The 22530-nt window shown below is 39.4% G+C and overlaps 1 protein-coding gene across 1 annotated transcript in view; it reads left to right on the forward strand.

The window, feature by feature from the left end:
* The window catches only part of FHIT (fragile histidine triad diadenosine triphosphatase), a 1518095-nt gene that overhangs the window by 36140 nt on the left and 1459425 nt on the right, over positions 1-22530 (forward strand). The window contains exon 2 of the mRNA XM_063630834.1: positions 16064-16112. The gene's annotated coding sequence lies outside the window, so the exon portion shown is untranslated. The remainder of the gene's footprint in view (positions 1-16063; positions 16113-22530) is intronic.

A 22530-nucleotide genomic window follows, 5' to 3' on the forward strand; every position in this document is an offset into this window, starting at 1 on the left:
TCATGTTCATTAAAATGAAAATTTGTCGAATGGAATTTGTCCGACTGGCAGAATAGTTTAAATGTCAGATGTTGTTAGGCCTGGATATAAATATTATGTTTCTATTGTTAATTAATTGCAGTGCCTCAGTACCAGTGATCCAAAATCCAATTTAGTCTGCAATAGGCCTGTGGATAAGGGCCAGAGATAATGAATGCAGAAGGAAAAAATGTATTCAGAATTTTCATTGTATCTGTCAATGTCCTCTTAGAAAAATGGCAAATTTTGGTATGTCACTGTAGTTCAAGAGGTGCAAAACAGGACAGAATTAAGACCCATTGTCTTTTGAAACCTCTCAAATATCACTTACTATCAAATCTATTCCACTGCTAGCGCTGTCTGTCCCAGCATCAAAATTCGTGACAGATGCTGCCCTGTTCCCTTGCCTTGATTCCCCCCATTGTTTCCACTCTTGAGTCTGTTGTTATGTTCACAGCTTATTTCAGAGTTGCCGGACTGAAGTATCTAGTCCTGTAATCCTCCTTATTTTTCTTTGCAGTATTCATTTCCCTCTCCTCATCTTGCCATCAACCCTTCCTTTCTTTTTCTTTTCATCCTTTGTTTTGGTCCCCAGGCTCAGCAGCCTGTCTATCAAGTCTGCCACTGTTTGTTAAGATCATTTTGCTTCCAAATTGAGCTGGTGGCTGAATATCACTCAGAATAACACTGCTAGAACTGTCTGCATTAGTAAAGGGAGCAGAAATCTTGCCGCTGGTGCCCGGACCTCAGAGCTGACTGTTGTTGCAAAGCCATGAGCCAGCAGGCATTTGTGACTGCCATTCTCTACCAATATTTTGTTGAATACTTGCTGTGAGCATGGCACCTTACCCAGCCACCTCCCTGGTGGTAGGTGTGCCAGGCACAGGAAGACTAATTAAGACTTTGGAAGGCAAGACTAATGTGTTCCAGTGGTCAGGGACCCTCATTTAATTCCTGGCATCCTGGTCCATGCCAACGTGGTTCTGCCCCTGTGATTATGCCAGCCAAGAAGCAGGAAAGGGAAGATGAACTTTGGTCTGCTCTGAGTTTCCCTGTCCTCAGTGTCTGTCAGATTAAAAATGAGAGGGAAGGAGGCCAGAGAGTCTTCCAGATGGAGAGTTCAGAGGAGGGCACAACCAGATTCCCTCTCCACAGTGACGTTGCTGGGCCATCCGAGCACTGGGCCAGGAGCCAGGAGCAGAGGCTCCTGCCTGACCCTGCAGTGGAGTGGGGACCTGGCAGAATGGTCACCCTTGGCTCAGGGTAGGAGCAGATTCAAATCAGGTGCACTCAGGCCACGTGGTGGAGGTGGAGCATTTACCCCCAAGGCTGGATCGGTCTGGTTAGACATTGGACCCCACTCTTCTTAAGGGTGCTTTCCCCAAGTCACAGGTGGGTAGAGTTGGCAAACTGCAGAAACCAAATGGGGAGTTGGTATTCTCCAACCTCTCTGTTTTCTTCCTTTAGAATGAGGCAGGCATGCAGGAAAGGTGACCTTAGTTAGGCTGGAGGCAGCAGTAACAGTGGTGGCCCTTGGACTGACTTGCATGTTCCAGTCAGCAGGGGTTTGGTGAGGTACTGACAGTCACTCTTCATGCCTTTTGGTAGCACAACTTTATAACCGGTTTCAGCATTCATTGAAAAGTATCCGGTGTAGATGCTCCAGGAACAGAGTTTTGCTTAAATGAGAATGATTTTTTAAGTCTAAGGCTATCTGAGGTCTATGTGATGATGGAAAGGTAGCAAATGAGGTTAAACACTGAATATCTGGTTTTGCCTTCCTTATAAATGGATTGTTTTAATATTGCATCTGCAAAACCTCAGTTTCTCCCCAAGAACCTCTTTTTCTCAAATTCAGGCTATTAGAGTTTGGGGGAGGACCTGTGCTATTGGGAACAGAGCTATTTGACTTAAAATGTCATCCCATTCTGAGAAAACATACTGGGTCCATGTTAGGGCATCCCTGTGCAAATGCCACATTGTCAGCGTGTCTCCCCCTGAGGTTAGACTAGCCATGGCACCTTCCAGTCCTGTTGGGGTGGTACAATTTACTGCTTACCCATTGCCTGGGCACCAACCCAGCCAGGGTCATGCTCCCTGAGATTTCATGGAATTTGATTTGTCTGTGACTCTATGAATTTTCAGATGCTAATTATTGGCTGATTGGTATTCTGCTCCTCAGATGTCACCTAATGATTTTCCAGAGCTTCTGCTACTTGGTAAATTTATTTTTCGGATGCATGGCAAATATGACAGCATTGAATAGATGTGGCAAGGGCATGTCGTGTTGTGTGCATGTGTCTCAGGCCATAGAAGGGTAGGCTTCAGTAGAGAGATAACTTATTGTCTTGTGAAAGCATGGAGAACAAATTAAGAGAATGAATGAAAACCAAGAACGAAACTCAAAACTAACCTTTCCTTAATAATTTGCAATCAATTTTCATTTCTAGTAATAATGAAAACTTATAATATTCCTTCATTAAAGAAATTTTATTGAGTATATGTGGCAGACAGTGTTCTAGAAGATGTAGATTTAATATAGAGCAAGACATATGTGGTCTGTGTCATTGCTGAACTTATGGTCAAATAGAAAGACTTTCCCATACATTTTGACAATATTGATTAGCTCCCCAGGTAAATAACAAAAGTAAGAATTATTCTGGTCACCTCCCTGGACTCTAAATGTATCTGAGTTTCGGAAATTCTGAAAATATTCTATAAGAAATGTGTACATATAAATTGAAATAAAACTTCTAGGAATATATCTGAGAAGTGTTAGGTTTTTGGGGCCTTTGCTGCTATGTCTTATGAGGGTTTAAATTATTATGCAGATTCTTAAATAATTCCATGTGTTTAAAATATTAATTTATCATTAGGTGGTTTAACCAGAGCTGTGTTTTCCAACTGCCTGGTTTTCACCGATATGCAGGAAAAGGTTTTAGAAAGGGGTTTAAGAATCTTCTCTTAGTTGAAAATTGGCTATCATTTGAAAGAATGCTGCAATAATTTGTCTGCAGTAACAGCTCACTGAACGTAGCATAAAAATGAAAACGAGGTCTGAATTTATTCGGTGTCTTCATTCTTGTACCTGAATGCACAGACTCTTTCCTAGGTATGTAAATAATTGTTAAAGACTTAAAGGTCAACAACCAATTCCTTAATATGGCAGTTAAGTCAGGTGAGGGCTGCAGAATGCAACAATAGAGGCAAATCCCTCAGTTTCAGGTAATGTTGCCTTAAGAATGGTGCAGTTGGATGGTACCTAGAGAAAGGTTTCTATTGGGATAAGATGAATCACCATCAAAGCAGGTTTCTATATTTGGGAAAGATATTTGTTTAAATTCAGACCTATTTTTAAGGGAGCTGGGGTTTGGATCCATGGATTGAGAGGCTTGAGATTTGTAAAGATTTTTTGGAGGGCTATCCTCTGAAAAACCAGCAAGATAAATCAGTGTGTTATTGGCCTGTACTGCTCTACTTCCATGTTTATTTCTTTTAGGAGAACTGAAGCCCAAACTATTTGGATTCATTTAAATTTATGTCTTGTAGGAGGTCAAATGAAGGATACAGAGATTGTCTACTCTAGAACAAAATATGGATGAATTAGGCATGAGGAAAGTGGGGAGTGGTATAACATTGTAACTGTACGTGAAAATGTTTTCATGGCCTGTAGTTTAGATCCTTGGATTTTTAGGTCAAGGAAAACATGGGAAAGAGAGGGCTAATTTGAGTGCCTATTCCTGACTATTGTCTAGATATCTATACTCTGGAACAAGAACTTTTGGGTTCTGACTTGCTCCCATTTTGGGTAGCTAGGACACACACAAACACATACACACACACACACACATTTTTAGATTTACACAAAGATGTACACAAAGATGGCAGAATCTGCTTGTATTAGTTTATTCAACAAGTACGGTTGTGTGCCACATAATGACATTTCAGTCAATGATGGACTGCATATAGGACCATGGTTCCATAACATTATAATACTGTATTTTTGCCATACCTTTTATATGTTTAGATGTTTAGATACACAAATACTTACCATTGTATTACAATTACTTACAGCATTTAGGACAGTAACATGCTTTACAGGTCTGTCACCTAGGAATAATAGGCTATACCATATAGGATAAGTGTATAGTGGGCTATACTTTCTAGGTTTGTGTAAGTACATGCAGTGATGTTTGTGCAATGACAATATCACCTATGGGTGCATTTCTCAGAATATACTCCCATTACTAAGTGACACATGACTGTTTATTGAATGACTGTTGGGTGCTGGGATAGAATCTGGGGCTTTCAACATGTGAGTAAGGTGGGGTTGGTTTGAACAATAAAGGTCGTAAATTTTAGAGAGCTTAGATTCTAATTAGGGTGAGAAAACATAAACACAAGAGAAAGTAGTGCATTAAGACAATAGCATGGGTTCCTATCATAAGACACTATATGACTATGGTGAGGCCAAATCTCAGTTTAAAACCAGTCCTACCACCTGTCCCTTTCAACCTTCTCAGGAACCTTCAGTACTGGTTACCCTTTCTCTTCTACACTCACTCTGCATCTTAAATAGATCTTCTCCATTACCTTGATACGTACTCAGCTTTTTTTTTTGTTTAAAAACTATACAAACAAACCCTCTTCCAGCCCTTCGTCCTTTAATTACCACTCTTTCCTCCCCAATCACAGCCAAACTTATCTAGGATTGTCTTTACTCATTGTTTTTGTTTAATGACTTCCACTTCTGTCTTAACCAACTCCAAACTGAATTCTGCCTCTATCAGTCCACAAAACAGTTCCTGTTGTGTTCCTCAATGACCTTTATATTGGGCTTTTTTTAGTATTTATATCGCTTGACCTTTCTGTGAATCTTCAGGATTTCATTTTACTTCTCTGGCAACTGTTCTCTCTCTTATGTAGGATTCATCCTCCTCAACACAACTGTTAGATGTTGAACTTGCTCACGGATCAGTCCTAGGCCCTTTTGTCTTTCTACTTATACTGACTCCCTGGACAGTCGCATCCATATTCACAACTGCGGTTACTTCCTACTTACAGATAACTTACCACTCTCAGGCCTCCCCTCTTAGCTACAGTCCCATCTACCCAACTGCTTACCTGGATATTTTCCTTTAGATGTCTCTAAGGCACTTCAAATTCAATGTATCCACAACCAAACTAGTGATCTCTTTTGACCCCAGATGTGGACCTTCATCCAGTGGGATTTAGTTAAGGTCCTTGTCTAATCCCAATTCAGAAAGGGAAACTGTCATAAAATAGTAATTTTCAAATGTATTTTAGAAATCATATTTAATAATTCTTTTCCAACTTTAATGCATTATGATAAGAAACCTTTGATATCTATTGTTTGATATTCTTGAAACTACTTTCAGGCCTACTATATGTTTAATTTTTGCTTATGTTTCATATGTGCTTGTAAAGAATGTTGTGGCAGATTGCATTTTCCAAAGGTGATCACATCAGCACATTTATCCAATCCTGTGCTCTTCTTACAGTGTAACAGACACTTCCTCATTGAGGGTGGCAAGGCTGTTGTTCTCTTTCTCTTAGTCTGGGTGGGGGTTTGTGACTGACCTGACCAGTGGAGTGCAGTGTAAATGGTGTTATGTGATTTCTGAGCCTAGGTTGTAAAAAACACAGCTTCTCTCAGAACTCGTCTTTGGAACTCAGCCACCATGTTGTGAGGAGACTCAAGCCACATGGAGAGGCCACATGGACGTATTCCAGCTGCTAGCCCTAGCTGTGGTCTCAGCTAACCCTGAGCAACAACTGGCAGATATGTGAGGGCATGAGTCTTCAGATGATCCCAGCCCCTAATTTAGATATTTGAGGGCATGAGATTTCAGATGATTCCAGCCCCTAACTTTCAAGTCTCCTACCTGAAGCCTCAGGCGTTGTAGCATACAGAAAAGCCATCCTGCTGAACCCTGCCAGGATTCTTGATCTGTAGAAACCATGAGAGATAATAAATTCTTACTTTTATTTTTAAATATGTAGTTTTTGGATAATTTGTTATATGTCAATAAAAAATGGGGGGTGGAGCCAAGATGGCCGAATAGGAACAGCTCCAGTCTACAGCTCCCAGCATGAGCGACACAGAAGACAGGTGATTTCTGCATTTCCAACTGAGGTACCAGGTTCATCTCACTGGGGAGTGCCGTACAGTGGGTGCAGCACACTGTGCATGAGCGGAAGCAGGGCGAGGCATTGCCTCACCCGGAAAGCGCAAGGGGTCAGGGAATTCCCTTTCCTAGTCAAAGAGAGGGGTGACAGACGGCACCTGGAAAATTGGGTCACTCCCACCCTAATACTGCGCTTTTCCAACAGGCTTAACAAATGGCACACCAGGGGATTATATCCTGCACCTGGCTCGGAGGGTCCTACGCCCATGGAGTCTTGTTCATTGCTAGCACAACAGTCTGAGATCAAACTGCAAGGCAGCAGCGAGGCTGGGGGAGGGGGCTTGAGCAGGTAAACAAAGCAGCCAGGAAGCTCGATCTGGGTGGAGCCCACCACAGCTCAAGGAGGCCTGCCTGTCTCTGTAGGCTCCACCTCTGGGGGCAGGGCACAGACAAAAATTCAACAGGAACCTCTGCAGACTTAAATGTCCCTGTCTGACTGACAGCTTTGAAGAGAGTAGTGGTTCTCCCAGCATGCAGCTTGAGATCTGAGAACAGGCAGACTGCCTCCTCAAGTGGGTCCCCGACCCCCGAGTAGCCTAACTGGGTGGTACCACCCAGTAGGGGTGGTCTAACACCTCACATGGCTGGGTACTCCTCTGAGACAAAACTTCCAGAGGAACGATCAGGCAGCAGCATTTGCGGTTCACCAATATCTACTATTCTGCAGCCAACGCTGCTGATACCCAGGCAAACAGGGTCTGGAGTGGACCTCCAGCAAACTCCAACAGACCTGCAGCTGAGCGTCCTGACTGTTAGAAGGAAAACTAACAAAGAGAAAGGACATCCACAACACAAACCCATCTGTACGTCACCATCATCAAAGACCAAAGGTAGATAAAACCACAAAGATGGGGAAAAAACAGAGCAGAAAAACTGGAAACTCTAAAAATCAGAGCGCCTCTCCTCCTCCAAAGGAACGCAGCTCCTCACTAGCAACGGAACAAAGCTGGACGGCGAAGGACTTTGATGAGTCGAGAGAAGAAGGCTTCAGAAGATCGAACTACTCTGAGCTAAAGGAGGAAGTTCAAACCAATGGCAAAGAAGTTAAAAACCTTGAAAAAAAAATTAGACGAATGGCTAACTAGAATAACGAACGCAGAGAAGTCCTTAAAGGACCAGATGGAGCTGAAAACCACAGCACGAGAAGTACGTGACGAATGCAGAAGCATCAGTAGCCAATGCGATCAACCAGAAGAAAGGGTATCAATGATGGAAGATGAAATGAATGAAATAAAGCGAGAAGAGAAGTTTAGAGAAAAAAGAATAAAAAGAAACAAACAAAGCCTCTAAGAAATATGGGACTATGTGAAAAGACCAAATCTACGTCTAATTGGTGTACCTGAAAGTGACAGGGAGAATGGAACCAAGTTGGAAAACACTCTGCAGGATATTATCCAGGAGAACTTCCCCAACCTAGCAAGGCAGGTCAACATTCAAATTCAGGAAATACAGAGAACGCCACAAAGATACTCTTCAAGAAGAGCAACTCCAAGACACATAATTGTCAGATTCACCAAAGTTGAAATGAAGGAAAAAATGTTAAGGGCAGCCAGAGAGAAAGGTAAGGTTACCCACAAAGGGAAGCCCATCAGACTAACAGCTGATCACTCGGCAGAAACTCTACAAGCCAGAAGAGAGTGGGGGCTGATATTCAACATTCTTAAAGAAAAGAATTTTCAACCCAGAATTTCATATCCAGCCAAACTAAGTTTCATAAGTGAAGGAGAAATAAAATCCTTTACAGACAAGCAAATGCTGAGAAATTTTGTCACTACCAGGCCTGCCCTAATAGAGCTCCTGAAGGAAGCACTAAACTTGGAAAGGAACAACCAGTACCAGCCACTGCAAAAACATGCCAAATTGTAAAGACCATCAAGGCTAGGAAGAAACTGCATCAACTAACGAGCAAAATAACCAGCAAACATCATAATGACAGGATCAAATTCACACATAACAATATTAACATTAAATGTAAATGGGCTAAATGCTCCAATGAAAAGACACAGATTGGCAAATTGGATAAAGAGTCAAGACCCATCAGTGTGCTGTATTCAGGAGACCCATCTCACGTACAGAGACACACGTAGGCTCAAAATAAAGGGATGGAGGAAGACCTAGCAATCAAATGGAAAACAAAAAAAGGCAGGGGTTGCAATCCTAGTCTCTGATAAAACAGTCTTTAAACCAACAAAGATCAAAAGAGACAAAGAAGGCCACTGCATAATGGTAAAGGGATCAATTCAACAAGAAGAGCTAACTATCCTAAATATATATGCACCCAATATAGGAGCACCCAGATTCACAAAGCAAGTCCTTAGTGACCTACAAAGAGACTTAGACTCCCACACAATAATAATGGGAGACTTTAACACCCCACTGTCAACATTACACAGATCCACGAGACAGAAAGTTAACAAGAATATCCAGGAATTGAACTCAGCTCTGTACCAAGCGGACCTAATAGACATCTACAGAACTCTCCACCCCAAATCAACAGAATATACATTCTTTTCAGCACCACACCACACCTATTCCAAAATTGACCACATAGTTGGAAGTAAAGCACTCCTCAGCAAATGTAAAAGAACAGAAATTATAACAAACTGTCTCTCAGACCACAGTGCAATCAAACTAGAACGCAGGATTGAGAAACTCACTCAAAACCGCTCAACTACATGGAAACTGAACAACCTGCTCCTGAATGACTACTGAGTATGTTGCGAAATGAAGGCAGAAATAAAGATGTTCTTTGAAACCAATGAGAACAAAGATACAACATACCAGAATCTCTGGGACACATTCAAAGCAATGTGTAGAGGGAAATTTATAGCACTAAATGCCCACAAGAGAAAGCAGGAAGGATCTAAAATTGACACCCTAACATCACAATTACAAGAACCAGAAAAGCAAGAGCAAACACATTCAAAAGCTAGCAGAAGGCAAGAAATAACTAAGATCAGAGCAGAACTGAAGGAAATGGAGACACAAAAAACCCTTCAAAAAATCAATGAATCCAGGAGCTGGTTTTTTGAAAAGATCAACAAAATTGATAGACTGCTAGCAAGACTAATAAAGAAGAAAAGAGAAAAGAATCAAATAGACACAATAAAAAATGATAAAGGGGATATCACCACTGATCCCACAGAAATACAAACTACCATCAGAGAATACTATAAACAAATAAGTACTATAAACAAACAAATACTCTACGCAAATAAACTAGAAAATCTGAAGAATTGGATAAATTCCCAGACACATGCACCCTTCCAAGACTAAACCAGGAAGAAGTTGAATCTCTGAATAGACCAATAACAGGCTCTGAAATTGAGGCAATAATTAATAGCTTACCAACCAAAAAAAGTCCAGGACCAGATGGATTCACAGCTGAATTCTACCAGAGGTACAAGGAGGAGCTGGTACCATTCCTTCTGAAACTTCCAATCAATAGAAAAAGAGGGAATCCTCCCTAACTCATTTTATGAGGCCAGCATCATCTTGATACCAAAGCCTGGCAGAGACACAACAAAAAAAGAGAATTTTAGACCAATATCCCTGATGAACATCGATGCAGAAATCCTCAGTAAAATGCTGGCAAACTGAATCCAGCAGCACATCAAAAAGCTTATACACCATGATCAAGTGCGCTTCATCCCTGGGATGCAAGGCTGGTTCAACATATGCAAATCAATAAATGTAATCCAGCATATAAATGGAACCAAAGACAAAAACCACATGATTATCTCAATAGATGCAGAAAAGGCCTTTGACAAAATTCAACAACCCTTCATGCTAAAAACTCTCAATAAATTAGATATTGATGGGACGTATCTCAAAATAATAAGAGCTATCTATGACAAACCCACAGCCAATATCATACTGAATGGACAAAAACTGGAAGCATTCCCTTTGAAAACTGACACAAGACAGGGATGCCCTCTCACCACTCCTATTCAACATAGTGTTGGAAGTTCTGGCCAGGGCAATCAGGCAGGAGAAGGAAATAAAGGGTATTCAATTAGGAAAAGAGGAAGTCAAATGGTCTCTGTTTGCAGGTGACATGATTGTATATCTAGAAAGCCCCATGGTCTCAGCCCAAAATCTCCTTAAGCTGATTAGCAACTTCAGCAAAGTCTCAGGATACAAAATCAATGTGCAAAAATCAGAAGCATTCTTATACACCAGTAAGAGACAAACAGAGAGCCAAATCATGAGTGAACTCCCATTCACAATTGCCTCAAAGAGAATAAAATACCTAGGAATCCAACTTACAAGGGATGTGAAGGACCTCTTCAAGGAGAACTACAAACCACTGCTCAATGAAATCAAAGAGGATACAAACAAATGGAAAAACATTCCATGCTCATGGGTAGGAAGAATCAATATCGTGAAAATGGCCATACTGCCCAAGGTAATTTATAGATTCAATGCCATCCCCATCAAGCTACCAATGACTTCCTTCACAGAATCGGAGAAAACTACTTTAAAGTTCATATGGAACCAAAAAAGAGCCCACATTGCCAAGTCAATCCTCAGCCAAAAGAACAAAGCTGGAGGCATCACGCTACCTGACTTCAAACTATACTACAAGGCTACAGTAACCAAAACAGCATGGTACTGGTACCAAAACAGAGATATAGACCAATGGAACAGAACAGAGCCCTCAGAAGTAATGCTGCATATCTACAACCATCTGACCTTTGACAAACCTGACAAAAACAAGCAATGGGGAAAGGATTCCCTATTTAATAAATGGTGCTGGGAAAACTGGCTGGCCATGTGTAGAAAGCTGAAACTGGATCCCTTCCTTACACCTTATACAAAAGTTAATTCAAGTTGGATTAAAGACTTACATGTTAGACCTAAAACCATAAAACCCTAGAAGAAAACCTAGGCAATACCATTCAGGACATAGGCATGGGCAAGGACTTCATGTCTAAAACACCAAAAGCAATGGCAACAAAAGCCAAAATTGACAAATGGGATCTAATTAAACTAAAGAGCTTCTGCACAGCAAAAGAAACTATCATCAGAGTGAACAGGCAACCTACAGAATGGGAGAAAATTTTTGCAACCTACTCATCTGACAAAGGGCTAATATCCAGACTCTGCAGTGACCTCAAACAAATTTACGAGACAAAAGCAACCCCATCAAAAAGTGGGTGAAGGATATGAACAGACACTTCTCAAAAGAAGACATTTATGCAGCCAGAAGACACATGAAAAATTGGTCATCATCACTGGCCATCAGAGACATGCAAATTGAAACCACAATGAGATAGCATCTCACACCAGTTAGAATGGCCATCATTAAAAAGTGAGGAAACAACAGGTGCTGGAGAGGATGTGGAGAAACAGGAACACTTTTACACTGTTGTTGGGACCATAAACTAGTTCAGCCATTGTGGAAGTCAGTGTGGCGATTCCTCAGGGATCTAGAACTAGAATTACCATTTGACCGAGCCATCCCATTACTGGGTATATACCCAAAGGATGATATATCATGCTGCTATAAAGACACATGCACACGTGTGTTTATTGCAGCACTATTCGCAATAGCAAAGACTTGGAACTGACCCAAATGTCCAACAAAGATAGACTGGATTAAGAAAATGTGGCACATATACACCATGGAATACTATGCAGCCATAAAAAATGATGAGTTCATGTCCTTTGTAGGGACATGGATGAAGCTGGAAACCATCATTCTCAGCAAACTATCACAAGGACAAAATACCAAACACCACATGTTCTCACTCATAGGTGGGAATTGAACAATGAGAACACATGGACACAGGAAGGGGAACATCATCCACCGGGGACTGTTGTGGTGTGGAGGGAGGGGGGAACGATAGCATTAGGAGATATACCTAATGCTAAATGATGAGTTAATGGGTGCAGCACAGCAACATGGCACAGGTATACATGTGTAACAGACTTGCACGTTGTGCACATGTACCCTAAAACTTAAAGTATAATAATAATAAAATTAAAAAACAAATATAAATACTTTCTCTTCTATTATTGCTAACTTCAGTCATGCCTAACAATAACTTATTCCATCAGCTTTTTTTTGGTTCCTATTTCCTTGGTGTGTACTTACCCACACTTTTCTTTTCAAAACTTATGTTTAAATTTGTTTCTTATAAACAACACATAGCAAGATTTTAAAACATTCGTTTTGATAAAATTTTAACAGATGTGCTTACCCTGATTACTGACACTGTTGGACTTAGTAAAATATTTTCTTTTGTATTTTCTGTTCAGCGTGTTTTCCTTTGCTTCTTTCTCCCTTTCATTTCAATGTTGTACAGAGAATCGATTGCATTTACTCCATGTTGTTTCCCCTATTGATTTGGAAATTTCTATTCTTTTGGTGGTTACTCTTGTATGTTTTAAAATTCGGAAATAGAGCATACATGCAAAATAATTTGTGCAAGGATACATATGCAGTTTAAAGAAAATAATAAACTGATTGTCTAGATACCTCTTTCTAGGCCAAGAAACAGAGCATTACCAGATTCCAGAATCCCCCCCATCCCTCTCATGTATTCTATCTCCTCTCCCACTCTCCTGATAAAGATAGCCTGAATTCTATGTAAATTTCTTCCCTGTCTTTATTTTGTTTTATACCACTTTATATTCAAAAACAACACAGTATTTATTTTGCCTTTTTGAATGTTATACAAATAGAATAATATGTATAGCTTTCTGTGACTTGCTTCTTTTGTTTTACATCATATTTTGAGAGGTATCTATGTTGATGTGGGTAACTGTTTCATTGATTTTCCAAAGTTATATAATAATCCATTCTAAGAATATGTAAAAAAAGTGTTTATCATATTGCTCATAGATGTTTGGGTTGTTTTCTGTATTTTTTGCCATCCTGGCAATACATTTGTAGAATGTCAACATTCTACAAATCTCTGTGAGTACGTGTGTAAGGGCCTCTTTGGCTATATAGACAGAGAAAGAAATGCTGGTTATCCTTAACAAGTTAATCAGTAGTTTTAATGCACATCTTTAATGCCTTAAGTAGTATTTCTGTCCTTCTTCTAAACAATTTATTACCCCCTTCTTTATTCCATATGATTGTGATAAACCACTCAGTTTCACTTTATTGGCAAACGCTAAAAATTGTTTTGTTTTGTTTTTTTGAAAGTAGGGCTTAATAATTATTAATCAATACCCATTACTTATTATTAAAGTTACTAGATTTACCATCATGCTTACTAATTTCTCTGTTCACTATTGCTTCTTGTTTCTCACTCCTTCCTTCTGGGATAAATTCCCACTTATTCAAGCATATCTTATTTTAGTATTTCTTTTGGCAAAAGTAAACTACTGTGAGCACTAAACAATCTTTTTTTTTTTTGAAAAATGTTCTTATTTATCTATTGTTCTCTATTATTCTTGAATGATAGGTTTAGCATGGGCTTATTTTTTATTTTTATTTTTTGAGAAAAAGTTTCTCTCTTTTTGCCCAGGCTGGAGTGCAATGGCGCAATTTCAGCTCACTGCAACCTCTGCCTCCTGGGTTCAAGCGATTCTCCTGCCTCAGCCTCCTGAGTAGCTGGGATTACAGGCGCCCACCACCATGCCCAGCTAATTTTTATATTTTAGTAGAGACAAGATTTCACCACGTTGGCCAGGCTGGTCTCAAACTCCTGACTTCAGGTGATCTGCCTGCCTTGGCGTCCCAAAGTGCTGGGATTACAGGCGTGAGACAGTGTCCGGACTGTTGCTTTACTTTTATTTTTGCTGATGACATGTTCTTTTGCCAGAAGTCTCTTTTTTTTTCCCTCTCTGGTTGACTTTAAGACTTTATTTTTATCTCTGCATTCTGTGGTTTCATTCTGATGTATCAAAGTATGGATTTGCTTTTATTTATCTTTTTGAGATATTGGTATACTTTTTCAAGAGGACTCATGTCTTTCATTCTAGAAACTCTACATCCATATAGTTTTATATTGACTTTTTCTCTCTTTTTTTTTTTTAACTAAAAAGTAAACTTTAATGTCGAAAATGCAAACTTGGGGAAGACAGAAAAGATCACGCACAAGGCTGTCACTTCACACTTGGAAGGTTGCACAGCGGCCGGGCAGAGGCGCTCCTCACTTCCCAGACGGTTGGCAGCTGGGCAGAGGCGCTCCTCACTTCCCAGATGGTTGGGCGGCCTGGCAGAGGCGCTCCTCACTTCCCAGACAGGGTGGCTGCCGGGCAGAGGCGCTCCTCACTTCCCGGACAGGGCAGCGGCCGGGCAGAGGGGCTCCTCACTTCCCAGTCAGTTGGCCAGCCGGGCAGAGGGGCTCCTCACTTCCCTGATGGTTGGCGGCTGAGCAGAGGCGCTTCTCACTTCCCAGACGGCTTTTTCTCTTTCTTTTGGGCTTGGCTATATGTATGTGTGTGTGTGTGTGTGTGTGTGTGTGTGTGTGTGTGTGTGTTTATGTATCTATGTGCGTGTATATATATGTGGGTATATATATACACATGTGTATGTATATATGTACACGTGTGTGTATATATATGCACATATGTATATACATATACACACACACATATATACACACATACATACACATATATGTATTTTAAGTCATCATTGTATTTTGTTTAGCATTTCTGTGCTTGAAGTGGAAAGGGATTCAGCTCAATCTCCATGTTACCAGATTATTCATCTCTTAGATTTCACAAGTGCCATATTATACTATTTTATCTAGTATTCTCCAAACTATGCTTGTTCTAAACTCATTGGTAAACCGTGTAGCTCAGGGGGAAGGAGAAATTTCTGATGCTGTCCCATAGAATGGACTTATCTCCTGCATTAATAGTCTGAAATTTACATCTTAGCCCATAAGTCTGACCTGTTCTTTGGTGGTCATGCATTCTTTGGTGGAATAGAGGGATGTGGAAGGAAGTAGCCCAGTAAAAGCTAAAACAATCCCTTCAGATATTGAAGGGAAAAAAAAGAACCGTGAAAAAACTATGGTGTAGTTGTCTATCCCCAACTACTGCACCTTTCAGAGATGTTAGGACCTAGCCAAAATGAGAGAAAGAGTCATATTTCCATTACTAGTGGCTATAGAGTCACCTTATGAGTAAGGTTGGATGATTAAAGAACCAGCTTCATGAAACTGTAAGTTATTACTGTTGCTTTTGCAGATCTTTTGTCACATTGATTTGTGTGTGGTCAGTGCATAGTATTTATGTTTTGATCACAGAGAGCTGAAGTGAACAAGATTTGATTTGAAATGTCAAGTTGTGGCTTCCTCTGTTTTGTGAGTTTCTTCTGAGAGAAGGCTGCAGTCTACGTACAGGAAGGGTGATTCTCCCTGTAATCATGCACACATATATTACGGAGCAAGTGATGAGGTTTATATTAGAAGGACCATGCACGTCGTATAAATGGAATAGGCATCCCTAAGTGAAACTTTTTCAGAGAAATGGAAATAGAGCATGCAAGAAAGATGACAAAAAGAAATAAGAAAATAAAATGCTTAGTCAGATTGAGTGTGTCACACTCATGTTTAATTTGATTTTCATCTCTCTACTTTATAAGCCGTTCCCATTCTGTTGAGGAGTACACACTCCAAAAGATTTGACTGTAGATTTGGCCAAGGTTTGTGTGCTTCAATTCTGGGTAGATGTGTGCACCATTTTCAGTTTCTGACTGTCTTTTTTTGGCCTCTTGTGCGGGAGGTATGAGGCACAAGTTTTTTCAATGGTTTATTTGGCTAGCACCATATACCATGGCATATGGAAATTCTATTTAGAGACATGGGGAGAAAATGTTTGTTGTTTTACTCACAGACAGCTCTTTCATTTTTATCTCTTTGTAGCTTTGAAGCTCAGGAAAGAAGAGAAATCCATTGAGAACAGTCTGTAAAGGTAAGTGTATTTATTACATGGCCTTGACAAACATTGCCTTTACAACATTGATTTTTCTTTTATTCAGAGATTTAAACACTTGGACTAAAGATATAGCTGACAGGACAACTTCCTTAACCACCTGGTTGTCCTCCCTGTTAGGCAAAAGTGCTGAGCAATAGTTAGCAGAGAGCAGGAGGAAATAAAATGATGTGTTGAGAGCAGACAAATGCAATTGTATGCTTGCTGACTTTTGCTTTCTTCTCAGCACTTAAGACATTCCAATGGAGCTAAGTTTACTAAGATTAATGCTAGATGGAAAAAGAACGCACTTGTACCACTTCTGGCCAATAGTTAAATAAAACTAGCTGGCCAAATAAAGCATTTAAAATAAAATGCGGAGTGGCATTTCAATTGGGTTGGATGAAATTTATTGCGAAAGTCAGTTGTGCAGTTGCATGGAAGAGCCAGTTTTGTAGAAAGAAAAGAGCCACTGAATTTGGTGTATCTAATTTCATTCCACCCAGTCACTCTGAGCCCTAAATGAATTACAGAAATGAACTTCCAAGCTTGAAGCAATGGGAAAAGTACCTACTCGGCCTCTTGTGAAACATTGCAATCAAGTTGGTTTTTACATGGAAAAATGTAATTGTTTCCTCTTTGCTAGGTATATTTATGAGCATACCTCTGTACAGCATTGTTCTTTGATTCATTGTTTAATTTCTGTTCTGCATGAAGTATTTTAATTTAAAGAATTCATTCTGGGCAATTATAGGGCTGCAGTTTCATCAAGAGTCTTTGGTGGCCAGGGTGAAATATGCTATAATTTTACATTTGTTTTCATCATCAATTACATTTTTGACACTTTTAGGGTTTTTTGTGTCATTTTTATTACAGCAGTCATAACTATGACCACTTTAGTTGAAGTTGAAAAGCTGTTTTGATTTACCTTATACTTTAAGTTCTTCCTAACTTCTTGACAAATCGACTTCTGGGGCTGAATTTTTCATGTTTATTTGGAGGGCAAAGAAGAATTTTACAGGGATATTGGAGAAAACCCCTTTTAGATAATCAAAATATGGTTCTAAAAAAATCCTCTTTTCTTAGGATTTGCTTTGGGGCAACTAAACTCTGGTGCATGAAAACTGGTTGGCTTGGAATTTTGCCATAATTGTTGAACATCAGTGAAGAAAATACTATCTTAAGCAGTAGATAATTCTTATTTTTGGCCATATAACTACATGTCTCTGGACCACTGAGCCACATCTTGGAATAAAGAAATACTTGATAGCTTTTAGAAATAAATGCTCATAAATAATTGGATTTAGTGGTGATGTAGCCATCTTGACAGCTTTGTAATCTTTTGGCACAGATACGGTGCTTCCTTTCCTCTTGGGGAATGTTTCCACACAGGCGCAGTCCATTTTCTGTATTCTCAGTGAAAAGCTTTTGTTGAATTGGTACTCTGGAATCAGACATGGGTTTAGTCATGATTTGGCTTTTACTAGCTATTGGACTGCAGACAACTTATTCACCCTCTTAGAGTCTCAGTTTCCTGATCTGTGAAATGGGAATAATACTGTTTTTGGCTTCATGTAATTGTGGAGAATTAAATGAAGTATTCTGTGTCAAGGACTTAGAAGTCCTGGCCCATGGTAAGTGCTCAGTAGATGTGAGCTGCCACTGCTCTTATTAATATCATCATCATTATCATCATCATCATCATCGGCAGCAGCAGCAGCAACAACAGCATCCTTATGAATTTATTCATTATACATTTTTATAAGTCTATTCTTTTTAGAAGCTTCAGGATAATATTTCTAAAATAAGCGTGTTGCTACCAAAGAAGGGAAAATTCTGCTTGGTCCTTAGGAATCAAATGAAAAGGTAACTTTCAGGTAATACAGGAAGTGAGGCCTCTGGAAGTGAAAAGTTATTAGGCTGAAGTTTTGTAGGTATTAGGAAAACTACCTTCTTTTGTTGTCATCAATTACTAATTAATAGTCTTGAGAAATTAGGAATCTACTGCTAGTTAGCTTCTTCAAGAATTTTTAAACAAAGCCTTGGTAGTATAGAGGGAATCCCTCCACCAACTTTTTTTTTTTTCTGTTGTGTATATGTTTTTCCTTCCTAACAGCACGTTTATTTCTCTTTGAGGTAATTAGGCTAGTGGAACTGTAACCAGGGACCCTACTCAGGGGCCTGCCCCCAGCCTATGGATGGGTGTATGACCACAAGCTTGGCTAAGTAAATGCTCCTTCTTTGGAATTTGATTCTTTAGCTAAAGGATTCTCCCTTGTCCTAGGTGGGCATTCTGATCTGCCAACATGTACTATGAGACCACTGTTGCCTCCATGTCTGTCTTGGCTAGTCATGGCCTCCAAATCTTAGTTTCCATTCTGCCATGGATTGGCTGAGACTCCAATATCCTTCCAATAATTCTTAAATTAGCCAATTGATTTCTTCTGCTTGCAACTACAGAACCCTAATTGATAGTACAGTCTATTTATTAGTGAGCTAGATTTGGAATAAATATGGTGTGTTTGGAGGTTTACAATTAAAATGCCACTCATTACTTTCTTTCATCATGTGTAAGTAGCTCAGTGTTTTGCAGTAGATTACAAAAAGTACAGAGTTCATTATTAGACTCTCAAAAATGGGTTCTTTTGCTGAACTTCCTAGTACTCCTGTGTTTGGTACAGAGAAGTCACTCTTGGCTGCTTCTCTTAGCTCTCAAAGAATATGTATGTATGTGGGGGTAGAGCTGGAAATGAGAAGAGAAGCAGAGAAGTCATCCCTCCCAATTTCTGGGGCCCTGGTCTCTTTGTGTCATGGGGATTGTGAAGGGACTGAGATTTTCTTTGGTTTACCCCCAGCAACCCCAAACACAACAGGTATATTCTTTAGACATTTGTCTACTTTTCCGTGAATTTTGATTTCTCCTTTGAACATTGTTCTTACCCTACTGAACACCTTCTTTTAATTGATGTGTAAAATGTGATTGAAAACTCAATTACTTCCAGTTCTGGCATTGCTTGTGGAATGCAGAATGAGAATGGAATGGGCAAGTTTTCTCTATTTCCCCTTGTGTCTTATTTGTTGACTACTTCTGTGCTCTGTGCAGTGCCTAAAACAAAACTAGTTAATTTTTTTTAACAGGGATATCAAATTTTGCACTCCTACTGTGAATAAATAGCATGATAGTATTATATGGTAGGAAGAGCCTCAGCTGGGGTATTAGGAAACATTCCTTCTAGTTTTGGCTCTGCCATTTGCTAGCTTTGTGACTCTGTGCAAGATTCCTAACTTTCTTTAAGATCTCAGGTTCCTCACCTGTAAAATGAGGATAACTTTTGCCCTATTTATTGCACAGGGCTGTTTTGAGGATCACATGAAGACAATATATATGAAAGTGCTTAGTAAATTTTAACAAATGCATAACATCAGTGTATCACTATCATGCGATGAATATTTCTTAAACAGATGAAAATTTGAGGGGCTTGTTTTAGGAGGCTGAGTAGGAAAAAAAGACAAATTAAACAACAACAACAACGACAACAACAACAACAACAACAACCTTGTATAGTGCTTGTGCTGGGTATTCATTTGTGCTTCCAGCTCCTCTCTCTTCTAAACGGCTCTGCACCAAGGGCCTAACCTCTATTGCAGGCATTCCCTGGGCTCCTTTGTTTGCTGGCTTTCTGTTGTGTTAGCCAGGGGAAGGAACTGGATGAAGACCGGGGAACACGACGTTGAAATATTCTTCCCTACTTTCTTCCCTGCGGCACTGTGGGTTGGCAATGGCTGTATCCCTCTAAGGAAGGCCACAGTTCCTGTTGGGGCCTCTCTTCAGCGGCTACAGCTCTTTCTACTGTCTGGTAACTGCCTCTTCCCTTTCCCCCTTTGAGTCTGGAGTGTTAATGGAATTTTTGCTAACTCCAGCACACTAGACCATCCCTTAGTGGTCTTCCCTTAACCCTGCCTTCACCCCAGGTGAAAATGTCATCTTCCTGCTGTGACCTTGATTGTACAAAGGAACTTTTTTCTTTATATATTTTTCCACCATCCTCAGCCCAATTCAGCAAATATCTTTTTAGGATTTAGAGTGTGCCAGGGAAAAAGTAAGTCTTTATCGTACACTTTTAAGAAATGGACATTTTGATTGCATAGTTGGAGGTATTATATCTTTTTTTTTAAAAGCAAGTTTTGGTAAATTGAAAAGCTTTATAATAACCTCAGTATATAAGGAAATACCATATTGTACTTATATGCATTACAAATTACCTTTTACATTTTATTTTTATTTTTATCAAAGCAGTATATCTACATTGTTTAAATAAAATAGCATTAAAAAGCAAATATTTAAAAACTGCAACATCTGTGCCTTCTTTCTACCTCTCTCTGGATTGCTTCCCCAGAATTAGCGACTGTCTATTCTGATATTTCTGGTGTTTACCTCTCTCTTTCTAAATAATATACTTATATTATTTTGTCCTAATTTATCAATTTTAGCAGTAGCTCTCTGATCCTTTCCACTCCTACCACTTCTGGTCCCCAGAGCCTCCTGACATAGTTATATTACAATTTTTATTTAAATCAACAGGTAATATTTACATTATCATGATTATGTATTTTTTTTCTGTTGCTAAGCCAAATGGTATATATTATGTTTTCTTTAATATAAAATTTTTTGTCTTTCTTGGAATTAATATGTGCTGTTAAAAAAATTTGCCTACTGTAGGCATCTACTTTACAAGGTAGGTAGTAACAGCATGTCAAACTTATAGGTGGCTCACATTGTAGAAATTGAGACTTAAGGCTAAGTATTTTTTCCAAGGTCACATGGCTAATAAGTGTTAGGACTGGGAGAAGACACCAGCCAGTCTGTTCACAGAGCCCACATTCTTAATCATTATATTACTTACAAATACAGTCACTTCAATTATTCTGATGGCTACTTAAAAAAAATTCCTGGGTTCTATCTTCAGAGATTCAAAATCAGTGGGGCTGAGATGGAGAACCAAAATCTGTATTGTAGAAAGCTCTAGGGGTGATTCCATTGATCAGCAGGTTTGAGAACTTCTGTTCCATATCCTATCATTACTGTAATTACCATCATCACAATCGTGATCATCAACATCATTGTCATCTTCATCATGATCACCACCACTACCATCAGCAATAACAAATGACTGTCTTGCTCAGTGCTCTCAGTAACTGACTAGAAATCCTGGTGTCTGTTAAAGCAGCTACCTTTTGACTTCAAGGTGAGATCATCATACTAGCAGGTGATTCAGTAATAATTCATCTGGCCATTTTTTTTTCTCTTTTTTTGAGAAATGCGTTGGGAGAAATTGTGCCCCATAGAAGTAGACAAGCTTATTTTTTTTCAGTTTAGCCGGTTGTTGCTTTATCTGGTACAAAAGCAATGAGAACTTTGTCCCTGTACTTAACTCTGACCTTTAAGAGACTTTTTTTTTTTCTTTTTTCCCTGAGAGTTCCCTAAATGACATCTGGGGAAATACAAAGTCCTAGTGAAAGAGAAACTTTGAAGTCTTTGTTCTGTTTGATTTCCACTTCCCCCACTATCACACCCCCCACTAACCACCCCCCTCGCCCCTTGCTTATGGCATTTCTTGTTTATCACGTATGAGAGAAGAAATAAAATTTGGCCTGGGGTTTTCTCATCCCTAGGTGTGAAATTACTTCAGAACTATAATAATAATACTTTGCATTTGTATGGTGCTTTTATTTGAAGATCTAAAAGTGTTCCTTTGGTGTTAATAGAGCTTCCCATCACCCTCTGAAGTAGGTAAGTATTATTAGAGGATATTTCCTTCAAGAATATTTTCACTGTAAATACCATGTGTGACTTGAAAATGTTTTTGTATTATTTGGGAATCTCAACTCTTTAAAGTGCCATACATATAAGGCAATTCTTTTATTTATATTCAATCTTCATTAATGCCCAGAACATTGAGGGAAATACAATTCCTCATAAATGAATGTGGCATTGTTTAGAAAGTATTAGAATAAAAGCAGTTTGGTATTGCCTTTTATTGGAATGTTTTGAAAATATTTAATCATGCTCATTAGCTACAGAACTATCTCTTGTACAGTTAGTTTTCCTTTTTTTAAGGTAGCAGGATTTGCAGGAAGGAAAATATTAAATAACTAGTGGTGTCGGGGCTTAGAACCCAATCCTCCAAAGTATGGTACCTTAGCATGCTGAGTACTTTGAACTGAAGGAAATACATTGGAAAGCCCTCAGAACCAAGGTCTTTCTGGCAGTCTCCCATAATCCTGTCTCCTACTTCTCTTCCTCCCCTTAAGCAAGTCATATAAACCAGGTTTCCTCTTCCGTAAGATGGGTCATAGAAACTAGACTGTCTCTTCCCCACAGCAAGCCATTAAACCTAGAAAAGTCACTCTCTTCCTT

The sequence above is a fragment of the Symphalangus syndactylus genome, chromosome 21 (genome assembly GCF_028878055.3).
Source record: "Symphalangus syndactylus isolate Jambi chromosome 21, NHGRI_mSymSyn1-v2.1_pri, whole genome shotgun sequence".
Lineage (NCBI taxonomy): Eukaryota > Metazoa > Chordata > Mammalia > Primates > Hylobatidae > Symphalangus > Symphalangus syndactylus.